At 42.7% G+C, this 15,916-nt stretch overlaps 1 protein-coding gene across 12 annotated transcripts in view; it reads right to left on the reverse strand.

Annotated features, from left to right (window-relative positions):
- LOC138528761 (uncharacterized) overlaps positions 1-15,916 on the reverse strand; it is an 870,897-nt gene that overhangs the window by 14,514 nt on the left and 840,467 nt on the right. For all 12 annotated transcript variants that reach the window (XM_069640654.1, XM_069640677.1, XM_069640698.1 and 9 more), the window contains one exon: positions 652-886. The gene's annotated coding sequence lies outside the window, so the exon portion shown is untranslated. The remainder of the gene's footprint in view (positions 1-651; positions 887-15,916) is intronic.

Below are 15,916 nucleotides of genomic sequence, written 5' to 3' on the forward strand. Positions count from 1 at the left end.
CATTTACCAGTATTTCAACTGCATTTATATGTTGTTCGGCAAAAAGGATACAGTACAACTAGCATTGAAAAAATACACATCAACACTTCACATTTGGAGTAATATTTCTCATAGCACCACCTGGGGCTTGCAAGGAGAACTCCATGTACAACTTTACAACAAAAGGCAGCTTTTTGAGCCATGTGCTCTTTTCCCCCCCATACAAAATAATGTGACCTAACATGGATGCAGTCTTAAAGAAAGAAAATCTGCATGGTTTCCTCCCTAGCAGACATGGAGATATAGTGCACACGTAGCCATCCAAAACACCTGCACCTGCGACTGCTGCTGACCCGACATGTCTCGGCATCCATATAAATACAACTAAAATGCAACTGCCTCCTTGGACACTCCCCATTCCACCAGTCTGCAGAGCCATTGGCTTCCAAGACATGACTAACAGCATGGGGAGAAAAGGCAGAGATCTGCTTTTACGTTTTTTCCTTTTTTATCAGGTGGGTTTCCATCTGTGCGTGTGTGTAAAAATAGGTAAAACATGGAGAAAAGCAATCCTTAATTCTAATGCAGCGTTAATGTGATTTCTTATCTTCCATTACGCTGAGTGGATTAGACTTTTAGTCTGAGAATTTCATATCCAAATCTGTAACTTACCCTGAAGTTATACAGCAGAGCAAATGTTTTCTTTCCATTGGCCAGATTGAAAACTTCATGAAGCCGCAGGGAGATACCAGAAGCTTTATTGATATAGGAAGATCCAACAATCAGCCAACTACCAGGACAGGCTCCTGAATCCCTCAAACCTTTCAGCAAGAGCGCGGCCAGGGACTGCGCGCAATTCCTCAAAGTGGTGGATCCTTTTTCTTTCTTGTTCTGCTTCCACGATCGCCTGCAAGACACAGCAAAACAAACCACAAAGGTGGAGATTAAGTAGACAGATAACCCAACATACACAATAAAAAGGTGCTTTAATTCATAGAAACAAAAACAAATGCTTTCACAGCACATTTCAAATCAAATCCTAAATAGGATTGAAAAATCAGAAAAATTAATTTTGGGACAACCCTTCGTCGAGTTTTGCTGTGCAGATGAGTGTTAGGGGGAGCATGGGAAGTGAGGGTCTGGGGGGTAAATGGGGACTTCAACATATTCTGGTAATCTTATTAGATTTGGACCTCCGTCTGTCACGGCATAAGATAGGGGAGGGGTCTGCTACCCTGATGCTCTCCAGCTGTTCTGGACTACAACTCCCCATGAACCCTCAGTATGGACTATGCTGGCTAGGACTGATGGGTAGTTTTAGCATAAAACATTTGAAGAGTCAAAGGTTGCAGACCTCTGGGTTAGGGCATATGAAAAAGTGGACATCGGCCTAAGGAGTAAACCAATCCATTGCACTTGTGTGGTGCTAGAAGTAGCCTCGCTACCGCAGACCAGAGAGAAACGGCCCAGCGCAGATGTATCATTGAATCTGATACATTGGGCAGGTAAGTGGCATATTGGCACAGCATTCTGAGCTTTTACAGAGCATCAGAAGCTATGAAGTGGCATTTTACTTGGTGGAAATGTGGATTGGTTATACTTTAAAGAACCTTTGTTTTCCTTTCTACAAGAGGCTCTAGATCTTTTTTTACATTCATACAACACATCAATTATGCTGCATCAGCCTCTTCAATCTTCACTCTTCTCTGGATATTAATGTCACATCACAATGGCAAACCCCAAAGACAGTGACACTCATCGTAGATTGCTCAACATCCGGAACATTTGTACTGTTCATTTGACATGATGAGGTTTGAGTAATGTAGAGGAATTGCCTGCTAATACTGAACGTGGGGGGTAGGAAAGGTCTAGCCACTGGCCAGCACCAAGACCGCCAACCAGTTGGCATATAGATTGAATTATAAAACTAAAGGCCGTCTAAAGCACTCCTCCAGGAGTTTGACGGCCAAGGGCATTGCAGGGAAGGAAGCCCATCTGCATCACGTCTCTATGCGGTGCTTGTATTCACTCAGACCAAGGTGCATAAATAATACATGCAATATTGGTTAGTTTTTAGATAAAAGGCATGGCACTTACGCCAACAATGGGCCATAATCTACAAAATTCAGCAAGGTTTGTTTGCAAATATTTCCATAAAACATTTAAACTTCCCAACAAATTTAACATTGATAAAAATAAATTATACAATGAAAATTTTAAACAGTTCACTGGCTAGCATCATCAACTAATATGCTGTGCAAAGCTGCTAAAACAATCAGATAACGGGAGAGGCACATTAAAATACAAAGTGCTTATAGTATTTGAGTTCAGAGCAACGGTAGAATGAATAACTTTTGTTAACAAAACAAAGTACAGATAAGCCTGAGTCACAAAATTGGCTGAAGGCAGCTTCACAATAAAAAGAACTGCAGCCGAATGATAACATTCTATTTATTCACAATTGGCCTAATTAGTTTAATTTACCTTTGAATAGGTAAAGTGCCCTCCAGTTTTCCCTGAAGGCACAAAAGTATATTCTATGCTACCTGTGCTGTTCAAAGTTTAAATTCCACCCCTTGGGCAAAATATTAAAATGCAGCTCAGTTACCAAAACCACACTCTGAGATTCACCCATTGACAGAGTCCTTGATAAGCAAGAAAGAGGTCAAAATAGCTCCTTTAACACTACAGCTATTATTGACTATGGACATCAAGAGAACAGTAGAATGGCGGTTCAAATTTCTAAATTTTCCGATACCAGCATATCATTCCAATTGCTGCCAAGGAATGTAACAGAGCGGTTTGTTGAGACCACAAGAGCAGAGCCAGGGTCAGCATATCGTTCACCAGACTGCACTCTCAAAACAATTCTCTTTCCACATTGAATGAGGTACATTACGGCGACAAATGTAACCATGGGCTTTCTTTTTAGTTTCACTACAAACGGTCCATTTCTTACTGTTCAATATCCATCAATTGATGGGATGGACTTCCGTATTTAATTTCTACTATAGAGCAGAAGTGTCTTGGCAAACTCTACAGACACTGAATTGCCCCACCCATCTACAACTGTGAAAAGTCGATGCCACAAGAAACCAAAAGGCCAATACAACCTAATTTGTTTTACTGTGGCTATCATGAGTTATCCGTTAAGCACATTAATTGGACGACCTGCATCCAGGATTTTGCAGTATTCATTTGCAGGTCAGTTAGCACAATTCGTTTACTTTATAAATTGTAAAAGCTCATAATTTGCAAAATAGAAAGCTTAGCAAACTGCAATATAAGGTCACATTTACCCAAAGGTACAGACCAGGGCATGTCAAATTGATCAGCAATTACCAGATGCATACCTCAATATGCAAAATGGGTCAAGAGTTGAATTTCAGTAAATGCAGAGATAATCTGCAAAATGGGTCACAATGTATTGCATATATAGATGAATAGCTATGCTGGTTATGTTTTAGCACCTTCATTGTGTATACACTTGACTAATATGTTTTCAATGGAACATGCAAGCTGTACAACAGCCCAGTTTCTAACAAATGCATAACGTATACAGAGAAAAATAGATCAACATCTGCAAAATGAGAACAATTTAGTAAACAGTTCATGGGCTGAAACAGCCCATATTTTACTGATTGCATAGCTATGCCCCAACTTAATTTGGGGGGTACTAGCAACCAGTGTTGTGACCTTTAAATATAAAGGTTTTCCTGGGAGTCGTTTCTGGCAAGTAGACGGTTACATTTATCGTTTCCCTAGTTTGCCTGCAATCGTAACTGGTGAAGACGTCATTGATGCATTGCTCAAAGCAGGTGGTAGAGACTTCCAGGCATTGTGATGTAATAATAAACTGAACCATAAGCAAATGACAGCTGTGTGTGCAAATCGACGGCACAAATTAGCTTTCAAAGGATGCCAAAACGGCTGGATTGTACTCATGAAGTTGGCGTCAGGAAACTAAAGTGGAAGACCCAATGAGGAAAACACAAATTAATGTCCTAGCACCAGGGGTACACCTCTAGGCACCTAGGATCCCATTTCCTTAGCTGGTAGAGGGCCCCCTAAAAATAATACACCCACAGAATAATTATTTCTGCACTTGCATGGTTCACGGATGACCATAGAGAACATCAAGGCAGACTACAGCAGGGTTAGACTTGGCAAACCTTGGGCATCCAAGGTCTATGGGGGAACTTCTCATTGGACAGACTACTGTTTTCCAGAGGTGGTAGGTTGGTAATTGGTGAACGTGGCATTGTCTCATGACGATTGTGTGCCAGCAGTTAGAGTTAGCAGTTAAGAGTTGACATTAAGCTATTCAATAGACTGGTGCAAGAGTGCCTGCAGGTGTTCACTGGACTAATGGCACATATTCCTTTTGAGCGGACTACCTTTGCTCACAGGAATTTATGAAATGTTGACACTTCAGGGAACCACAAGTGCCCACTCAAACAGATGGCGCTATACCAGCGCTTATAAGCAAACCCCAACATACGAGTGGTAATCAAACTGCATTCATCTGCCTTGCAAAATAAAGTGTTTTGAAAAGAAACATTTACAAAAGAAACAGTAATCAGGGCAGCGCGATTTAGTGGTGGAATATGGATGGAAAAATGAGTTGAAGAGAAATTGTTAACACGAGAAGGGGGGCAGGGCACAGTTCAAGTAAATCCATTAGTTTGCAACTGTACAGCTCGAAACAAGGAAGATGATTAGAGGGGTGGGAGTGATGTCTACCTCAGGACCCTTCAAGAGATAGGAGGTGCTTTTAGGGCGAGCTTGAAGCCTTGCAAACTGGCAATGTTCTTAATTTCAGAGGGGTGTGACAAAGTCCCTAGAGTTCCCTTCTTTTAAGGTTCAGGAAACTCTAGGGACAAGGCAGTAGCACCCATCATGGGATGTGCTATGTGGTGGAGGCCATTTAGAGACAGCCCAAATTGAGGGGGTGCCCAAATGCCATCCCCCTAACTAACCCAGGATCCCAATAGTAAATGGCACATAGTAATTAGCCACCCACGTGAAGGAGGTAAGTTTTCAAATGATCAGGACCATTTTCACCTCCGTTAATTGGTTTACCTAAACTTCCAAAGATAACCATCTGACCTTTCCTACGCACAAAGGAGTGTGGGAGCCCCTATGCTGGCCACGATCATGGGTCAAATACCCTATTCTATGGAATTTCTTGCACTCAGGAGGGTCTACAACCATGTTTTAGCTTACTGCACCCTTCACAGAGGAAAGATACCCATTTGCATATCAGTCTAGTCCAACCCACAAGGGCTGTCCAGCACCGAAATCCTAGGCAATTCTCCTCTGAACAAGAGTACCATCAGCAACCCCAGACACGTGTTTCAGCCTTGTTGGATCCCTTGATCACTGTGCTTAGAGAGGCACAACTTCACCTCACTGATGAGGCCGGACTTGGCTGAAACATGCATCTGGGGTTGCTGTTGGTAGTCCTGTTAAGAGGAGAATTGCCTAGCATTTCAGTGCTGTACTGCCCATGTGGGTGGGACCAGATATGCAAATGGATATTTTTCTCCTCTGTGAAAGGTACAGTGAGCTAAAATGTGGTTGTAGACCCTCCAGAGTGGGCATCTTCCCACAGAACAGGTTATGTGTATGTGTTTGTTCTCAGCAGATGGACTCCCAGGCCTTTTCCAATCACCCATGCCACTTTCCCCTTCCATGAATAGATGCATTGCCCATTGTAATCTGACCCTTGTATGAGAGGCTGTGCCTAATGCTGGTGTCAAAAAAGCTGCACACAACTAGAGTACTTCTTTCCTTGCGTACTTGCAATCCAAAGGTTTAGGCTGCCAACCCACTGCTACCCTCAAAGAGACATGGCAATGTGCTGCAGAGCCTGGTGTGCCACTTCCACCTGTCTTCAATCACAAAGTGTAATCAAAGAAAGAATGATTAATCCAAGGGTACAATTTCTATATCATCCCATCAGACCGATTATAAAAAAAGGGGGCTCTGCTCTCCATGTTAGAATAATAATAATATACATCTTTTTTAGCCCTAAGCTAATCAATTTTGTGATAAAAATCCTGCTTTTAGTAATAATTAAAATGGGGTTGCATTTGGCAGTCATAAGAGTAGAAACAAAATAGAAGTGTGTTCATGGCTTCCTCTGTTAGTTATTACAAGAAAAGGCTGGGTCCGAGGAGAGGGCATGTATTAGTCACCTAGCCTTCACCGATAAACCTAGGTTAAATAACATTTAAGGACAGGTCCTCCTATTCTGCGAAGTAGGTTAGGCTTTTCCAATATGGCTCTATTCTCTTCTTTAAATGCTATATAAACGCTGACTGCACCAACCAGAGGTGAGTTACACATTGAGTCATAGTGTTCAGCCCTACCACTTTGTTAAACGCACAAAAGATATCTTTTAAAGTTGTTCAAATTGTTGGAACGGAGGACAAGTGGATTCTGTATTTAAGGCCTCAAACATAAGTCACCGTCTGTGAACTGGCAGAAAGAGTCATTAAAGCCACAAGTAAAGTGGTATAACAATAACATCTGTTGAATATGCAATTTGTTCGGCCTTCTGAGGATTAGGGCATTATGATGTATGTAGTCTGAACATATGTGTTATCTCTTGCAAATGAATGACAAAATGACCTATGCTGATGCAAGCTTCATTAATTTGTATAAAAGGAGAAGCCAGGTACTTCACTTCTCCACTCTCCATGAAATAATGGCGTGGATGAACCTGAAGTCTGCTTGAGGGTATGATAGGTGCAAAATAAATCGTATCTTGTAATTTTGAAACTCTGCCTCAGATACTTTACTTTGTTTGAATTATAGCGCTTCAAAGTCTCATTCACTCATCCCTTCACAGAACTGAGAAAGAAGAACCACAAACTGGAAAGTGCAAGCATGGAGAAGATGACGGGGACCAAAAGAGCTACTGCTAGCAAAGCCCAGAACTGTTTTTGCAGGAGAATTAAAACTCTGGAAACCTACCAAGAACAAAATGCACCACAAGCAAAGGGAAAAAAAATACTTAAAGCTATGAGATTACTAACATAACAGATGGCTCCTCGATACCCAGACTTTACACTAGACTCTTTGAGGACCAATATAATTGTAAAGCGCTCCTTTGCTTCCTGAAACTAGGACCGCTCTCAGCAAGTATCCGAATAATAACATTCATCAAGACACTTTCAGTTGACCACCTTTGCCTTCTAACTAGTTGGATTCCCATGGGGTGTACAGGGGTTGCCCCTATACATCATAACACAGTTAAGAAAGCTTGTTCTGTTGATCCTGCACCTCATGGGAGAGCATTTGTAGGATAAAGTCAAGAGGAAGAAGCGGAAAAGCGATGCAGCCCAAAGAGGGAGGGCAAAATAGTTGGAGGGCTCGAGAATACCATATTTAAGAAGGGGAGGCAGCAGGATATTGAGTTAAGTGGATGGGGCCGGGTGGGGGTGGATTTGCTGACCACATAGAACTTGAAGGGGTATCTGTGATGAATAGAGAGCCAACCTGTGCAGAGGTGGGGGAGGAGCGAGCGAGGTTGGAGGGTGTACGGGTGACTAAATTGAGTTCTTAAGGAGGGGAGAAAGAGTAGAGGGCATGGATCAGTTGTCATGCCTGCCGAGGACAAGGATTAAGTTTCTCGTTGAGTGAAAGGGGAGGTTGGAATGTGGCTTGCATACATTTATAAGGCTGCGTCTGGCTGCAGAGACTGTGGGAGGTAATACAATGTTTGCGTTTAAGACGGACATAAAAGAGAAGCCAGAGGTTGTGATCCTTTGAGGATGATAGGAGGCAATTAGAAGCAATAATATGGAATAGGGAAGTTGGGCCTGGCTGTTAGGAACAGGAAAGGTGGAGAGCAGATTTTAGAAGGGTTGAGCCTCAAAGCACATATTTCCATCTGGTGATGGATGGCAGAGAAACAGCTGGAGATAGGATTGGATAGTTCGAGTTGAAGAAGGAAACAATATTTGGGTATTGTAAAAAAGATGTTGGTATCAGAAGCTGAAGTGGGTCAGTCTGCTGAGAGGGGAGGTGGAGAGGCAGAGAAACCGGATATCCTTGATCCCTTGTAAAGACACTGTAGCAGTGGGAACATCTCAGTCCCCATTATAGCTTTATATGAATCATTTCTGTTCAAAATGATACCCTTACTTTAAATAAATATGCACCCCCCTCCATCCCAGACACTCTTAGCATGTAATTCCTCAGACAAAGGCTTCAAAATTAGAAAGACTTGCGGAAAACAAATGACTAAGTAAGATCTGATATTTTGCCGATGAAGCACTATTCTCCAGTAATCCCCAGTGCCCTTCCTGATCCACCAACAGGAGCCACGTTCGCAGCTGCATTCGTCAATGTGCACTCTCCATAAGGGTCAGATACTTTCATAAAGAGCCCTATGGCATTCGAGTAGGTCAGCAGCATGAGATGGGCACTATTCATCACAATACATTGGTTTTTGAAAGGTGGTCATGCCCAGCAAGCGGCAAAACAGGTAACACTGACACCTGTCCAGAATACATGTTTTCAGGCCATATACCATTTTAAATGATTCATATGAACGTTTCTACTGAACGTTGTAATCTGCATACATGTGTTAATAATGATTGTCACATTTTTAAAACGGTTCACATAAAGGGTAATCTACAGTCCCAGAGATTAGCAGGATCTGCCCAGCTAAGTGAGTCTTGGAGAATTGCAAGTTGGCCACACATTTTTACCAATCCAAATAAAATTACATCTGTCCATCTAGTGTGTTAAGTATTTCCAAGCTTTTTCAACTGATTAAGAATGAATGTGTTGATGTTATTTTGCTTTGTGGTCAGAAAAACAGAAAAACGTGGTATTTTGAGAAGCTGCCAGGTAGCTTGTGTGTTGGGTGTATGCACAGATGTCCCTCCAGGAGTAATGATTGTGGCTCTAAGCACTTATATATTTTTTATAATTATTGATTTGATTTAATAAAGTAATATTGTTGCTCCCAAACGAATGTTAAATGACAAAATGTAAACTGCAACCACAAAGGCAGAAGATTGCTCCACCAGGGGCATAGGGCTACTAAAGAAACCCACCCTGGATCCCAACAACCTAGGTAACTAATCGCCCCATCACCCATTTTACCATCCTAGGGAAGATCGAGAAAGCGGTAGCCGCACAACTGCAGCAGCACATCAACACCAACAATCTCCTCCAAATCAGCAATCTGGATTCAGACCCAGATGCAGCACAGAGACAGCAACTGTACAGGTGGTCGACGATGCCTTCAACATGCTTGAGGATGGCCGCCCCTGCCTTTTGGTTCTACTCGACCTCTGGGCCGCTTCTGACACAGTACCACCAAGCACTTACGGACACCCTGCATCGGCGCATGGAGATAAGCAACCTTGTCCTACGTTGGTTCAAGTCTTACCTCGGGAGCCGCAAGCAGTTTATTCAGATAGACTCTTCTAGATCGCCAATGCTATCCGTCACCTGTGTCTTGCAGGGTTCCATCCTCTTCCCAGTGATATTCAATCTATACATGGAGCCGCTGGGAGCTCTCAGCCACACACAACATTCACCAACACGCCGATCGACTCCATGAAGGACATCCATAAACTCACAATCAGCCTCTCACTGATCCAGTCTTGGATGTCCAGTAGATACTTGAAGCTTAACCCCTCCAAGACCGAATTCCTACCCCTCACCAACATTACCTAACACCCAGACATACAGACCTGGCGTTGAACCATGAACTCTGAGGGCTTCACACCCAAACTCACCTCCTGCGCAAAGTCTCTTGGGCTGGTCCTATCCCACCTGAATGGGGGCAATTCACTCATCGAAAGCCATCCATCATCCTACCTGGTGCCCCTGAGAAGTGTCCTACACACTGCTGCATGCCCCATCAAGGATCTATGCAGATATGACCACATCACTCCAGCCTTCACTGGCTCCCACTGCATGCACAAATCACCTTCAAGTCTCTCTCCACCATCTATGAGGTGGTTGCCCTCAAGTCACCCAGCTACCTCACAGAGAAACTATGCATCTGCAGCAGACAATTCAACACCAGAAGCCAGGCAGGTGCAGACTTGAAATCCGCCGCTGTGAAAAGCAAAGGACCAGAAAACAAGCCTTCTCTGCTTGCTCCCCAAAACTATGGCACCTCCTCCCAGTCGACATCAGACTTGCTCCTACAATTCTGAAAATAACTCAAGACCCACTTCTTCAAGGAGTCTCTCCTCCTAAACATCTAGGCCACGACATTGCCCCTCTACTCCCCACCACATAGTACAGCTGTACCCCTCCCCTGTCCCCCGCTCTATCCTACTCCGCTGTATAACTGTTCTGTTGTTACCACTCAAATGCTGTTATGTATCTGTGTTTTTTGTATACCTCTGTAAAGCGCTCCATTGCTTCTCGAAGCTAGGTCTGTGCTCAATAAATAACTTAATAATAGGGAGGCAAGGGGCTTGTCCTCAGAAGAGGTCTATAGGAGAGTAAAATGTACTATATAGCAGACACCTTAGAGTAGGATAGGAGTAGGTTTGCATTAGAATCTATGCATACACAGCACAGGTTAGAAGAGCACTGGGTACCATGAAAACGTTGCCACGACTAAAACAGTTCTTTAAAAAAAAGGCAGAAAATAAAATCATATTGATAGTTAGTGTAAATTAAAACCAGAGTGAAAAATGGAGAATAAACACAGATTCCGGAACAGATTTGGGAAAGACATCCCAAATCCCAAAACGTGCATATGAACATGTACAACCAAAATGAAACTTCAGCCAAACCCGGAACCCATCCACACACTAGGAATGTGGCACAGGCCGCATAGCACACATACATGGGTATGTAGATTGTGAGGGTTGCAGTGGTGGAAAGAATTGAATTAGTCAGCAGGGCCCAGCTGAAACCAGACTCAAGCCTTTTAATTCATAATGACTTCTCTGTCCCTCCCACAACACTGGACCCCCAGAGAATCGTGGGCTGAAAAAAGTGCTTGGAGTATGGGGGTGCGGTGGTGAGAGGGGGCAATTGCAAAATGGACATCTTCCTGTAAATTTAACAAAGATCCTTGGATTTAAGTGGTGCTCGCTCTTGCAGCAATGGAAAGAGCCACGCATCAATCTAGGCAGACGAGCACATTTGGTGAAAATAATGAACAAACAACTATGACTACACAGAATGAACACGCTGCAGAACGTAACCAGCACTAGGAAAGGCGTTCCATGCCATGTGAAGGCATGTTTTAATAAACTGAAGTAGTTGTGGTTGAATGCACAGGATTCCTTCCTAAAAGCCCTCCTTGAGATGGAAAGCATAGTTTAATTCGCCTCATGAACGTATAGGTGTATGTTGTTTTTAGGTATAACAAGCAATGTTAAAACTTTGAAAATAAAAAAGGGAATCTGTAAAGAAAACTATGCGCAGAAAAACATATGTCAACAATAAAAATCTTCACAGATTTCTTCCCCGTGTACCCCTCCATTTCATGCCACCTTTTAATATTTCCACCTTCGTTTTCGAAACACCACAAGACATTTTTGACCCCAGAAAGTTAAATTACTTCCATAACATCTAATGAGTGACAATGGAAAGAGCTACTGCTCAAACGTATGGATGTTACAGCCCTGAAGTGTCTCTCGAAATTGTATATTTTTAATCACAAATCTCGTCAGTGCAGGGCTCCCCCATTGCTCCTCATCACTTCTGACTTCGCTTAGGAGAACCAAAAGAAAAACGAGAACTCATGGTGTCCATGTAAGATTTCAATTGAACATTGCGGTATAAGTATTGACGATCTTCAAGGTAGCCACCCATGTTAGTTATTCTTCTCACCCGCAAAAGAAAACTCCTGTGAATCGAGCGCAATTGCTTTAAGAATCAGTCATGAAAACCCCTTTCTAAATGAAATGTTAAAATGTCAAATAAAAGTAGAGATCAACAACAGTTACAGGGCGAAATCTGTCCCTTTAGTTCCCTGGATTATAAAATGCCAATGTCATGAACTACAGAACACTTCCCTTTTGGACTTCCTGGTCCTTGTCACAACGGGGCTTGCACTCCATAATACTCCCAACATGGTCGTCCAGCGTGAAACCCCTTTCTCGCTCCATGCGCTGGATGTAACGTACTCTATTAATAGACCACGCCTTCCGCGGCTCTGCGTGTCTCAATGCTATTCAAAGTAGCGATCCGACATGTGTCCCGTAGCTCGCGGTATTTCTCCCTTGTAGCTGTCTATCTACACGTTACTTGTCCCTTCCTTTCCTCCTATTTCCTGGACTTGTGTGCTAGTTGCACCTTTCCTAGTTCCCCGGATTCCTGGACCCGCGTCCCGGAAACTGAACGCACTCTGGAGTCGGAAGAGACGCAGGCAGCCTTGTTCCAAGAAGGCAACGACCAAGGACTCCAGCAAAGAACGGACCCAGGTGAGAAGGGGGGAGGGGGGACTCCTTGAAAGCCAAATCACCCAAACAAGTACATCAGGCTCAGAAATTTTGGTGCATGAACACAACAAAGCTCAACCCCTAATTATTATTCATGGTGAACACATCTTGCAAAGTTCTGCCACAAGAGTGTTGATACAAGTTTGAAAAATTCAACTTGGCCCATTGCGTAGAGAGGGGGGCAGTTTTTGTGTAATAGTTAAGGTGAAACCTTTATTTTTCTCCCATCACACCCTTTCCTCCGCAGAAAGCTATGATGCATGGACTAAGAAAATTCGACGGCTACCTACTTTTCAATAGTCCAAAAAATCTACATAAAATTTTGCTTAAATATATTTTTTCCCGGGGTTCAAAAAGATTAGTAAGTTTCGGGAGATTTGTCCAACAGTTCAAAAGTAATAGGGTATCCAGTAAAAGGTGTTTTTATTTCGTGCACTTTCCTTATGCAAAGTCATTGTACTGTTGCACAGCCTAAACAAACCCTTGGACAGATCTGCTTTTCATGTGTTTCAGGACTTGCAAAAAGCAGATCAGATATGCCTTTCGTTGGTTTGGTGGGAATCTGTACCCAATTAAAAAAATATGAATTACATATACACTGATCTTTTTTTTTACTTAAAGAGCAGTTAAGTTGAACAGATTTAAAACAGAAAAACCCTTGAAATTAAGCAGATGACCAGATTAGCTCAGCAGGCTCTCGTTGAGGTCACCCATAATGCCATTTTGTATGTCATTGAGAATCCCTTCTCTTATAATATGTATGTGCTCATGGGCTTTGCAAGGGGAATGTAGCAAGTTGAGCTGGTCACGACTTCCCATATCTTCTGAATTTCAATGATTTTGTTAAGTCTGTCAACGTAACTGCAGTTTATATATTGGTGGTCACTGAAAAAAACGTATGTATTTTATAGTTAAGGTGAATAGGAGACACATAAAAACCCCTCAAAATTCGATTGTTAATAACTTTTGATTAGAGTAACGGATTTTGCCGAATTTTCCTAATTAAAAGTCTACCTCATCCATCCAGACTGCAAATTTTCATAAAGATTTGTTAGAAAATAAAGTTACTGAGCGTCAAAGTTTTTTTTTGCCAAAAGTGCAGCCTACTTCCCATTCATTTTCCCACAGACAAAAAAGGTCAATTTTTGCCAGAGTGCACAGCCTAAACCGCTGGATGAATTTGGACCAGGTCCGAAACTACTTGGGCACGAAACATTGACTCGCGATCCATGCATAGCTTGGGGTTATTCCGTGTCATAGTGACTTTAAAATTTGATGGAGAAGGGGGTGCCCCATTTCCCAAAAAATAGTTATATCTCCCATGGTGCATTGCAGGACCATTGTTTTCAGAAATTAAACTACTGCCATCTCGTTTTTCTCTCGATGCGAGAGATGTGTGCGACTGTAGCCGGGGATTTGGGAAAATGAAACGCAGTAAAAAGCTATTTGCAACACAAAGCTTTCTGTTGCCTTGGCTATAGCTGCAAATACCCGACATCTGAAATCAAACTGCATCACAGAAGCAGTGTGCGCTCTGGGGTGAAAGGGAGAGGGCAGGGGAGGTGAGGAGGGCATCTGGGGAGGGGGGGATTTGGCACAGATGAGGGGTGCACTTGGTGATGGCATGGGGGGCAGGGATGCATCTTTTTCCAGTTTTATTTTCAGATATTCACAGCTATATCCGAGGTTACAAAGGACTACAGATAACCATGGGTATGTGTAGTCTGGTACGCACAGTTAAATATTTAAGGTTTTAAAGATATTTTTATAACTATAGTGATATGAGGGTGAAAAATCACTGGCTATGACCAAAGGCCATGACCAGTAACTCAATTGCGATCCAGGTCTCCCATTCATGCAGTAACCAGGACAGGCTCTGCTTAGCTTCAAAGTGAGGAAGGGGCCAGCCTCCTCAGGCCATGTTGCCCGATAAATGAGCCAAATGTACAAGACAACTGGAATGGGCCGGCCCTTTTCTTTCTTTGAAGCTAAGCAGGGTCAACCCTGCATTGAAGCTAAGCAGGGTCAGTCCCGTTTACTGCATTGATGTGCGACCGAATGGGCATCTGAATTATTTCCTTTTTTTAAGCCATGCTACTGTCAGTCCTGGAAGGTTCTACACTAGATGTTTTGCCTTTTGCTGAATTGCATTCTGGTAATTGTAGTCTCCCAGTCAATAATAAAATAAATAGGTATTTTTACAGTAACAGTGGGTTTCCCATCCGTGCAGTAACTGGGACGAAACCCTATGCCCCCTGCCCCCTTAGAAGAACACTTAGAGAAACATGGATGCCCTACATTCCACAGTCCTGAAGGCCATGCAGTTTTAGTTTTAAATATCTCATAATACACGGCATCCGCATTATAAAACAGAAAAAATGAAGAGAAAAAAAGACATTTTTTTTAAAAATCACTTTCATGCTGAACACTGCTATAGAGAACCCTGGCCTTAAGGAGTTCGAGACACAGCTCTATGTTATTTTTTGGATTTTCACAGGTTTCATACCTAGCCTTTTTATCATTGAAAGTATGAAATGTATGCCCCATGAAGCATCAAGCCATTGTGGCCTCGTGATTAAATGCTGGGCCTCGAACTCTGGCAGACCAGGGTTTAAAGCTGTACTTTTTTTAATTTAACTAATTTAAGTTAATTAAAAGAAAATGCAAGTGCGAGTTGGCGAGGTGTGTTGCAGTGCGGTCCTGTGATCTTTTTTAGCATGAGGGCATTTAGACGTGCCTGCAATGTCATCCACGTCCAAACATCCCTCGAGCCAAAAATAACAGCGCCGGAATGGCTCGCACAAAAAAGGGAGTACCGAGAAGGGCACTGCGGCGGTATGGATGTGCCAAATCGGGCCACGCCAAAATTATGGCGCCGAAAAGGGGCATGTTGCATGGAGAACGCTATTTAATCAAAGCGTGTGCTCCATGGCAAATAATGTAATCTCTCTGTGCATTGCCTAAAAACATTGTGAGTTCTCAAAGCCTGCAATCCAAAGGCCATGGCTAGTGGTCTGGTGATGTTTTAAAATGGACAGTAGGCACAGCCAAAGGCCATGCCCACTGACCATGGACGTAGACTATGCTGTTGGTCTGGAAGCGTTCTAAAATCTATGGGATAACAAAACCCTTGAAATTCAAGGCAAAAACTTTAGTTGCAGGGACGGTAAGGTGAGAACTTAATGCAACAAAACCCTGGAAATTCAACTAAAGCCACCTTAACTCTGTGCGATGACATCACTAATTACATTACAACCGTAACTGGCATGAAACATGTCCTTCAGCCATGGTTTGTGTGCATGCCCAAATATATTTGAACACATGAACGTGTACTAGTCATGGCCTTCAGTTATTGAAAGTGGTCACAACATTCACCCATATGCAGTGAATATTTTAAAACACTAACAAGCTATCAACCATAGATTTTGGCCTTTACCAGTGGATTCGGCTTTCAACAGTGTCCACTGTATATTATATACACTGTACAGGCACTAGTC

This window comes from Ambystoma mexicanum, chromosome 1q, assembly GCF_040938575.1.
Source record: "Ambystoma mexicanum isolate Mex_15411 chromosome 1q, UKY_AmexF1_1, whole genome shotgun sequence".
In the NCBI taxonomy this organism is placed as follows: domain Eukaryota; kingdom Metazoa; phylum Chordata; class Amphibia; order Caudata; family Ambystomatidae; genus Ambystoma; species Ambystoma mexicanum.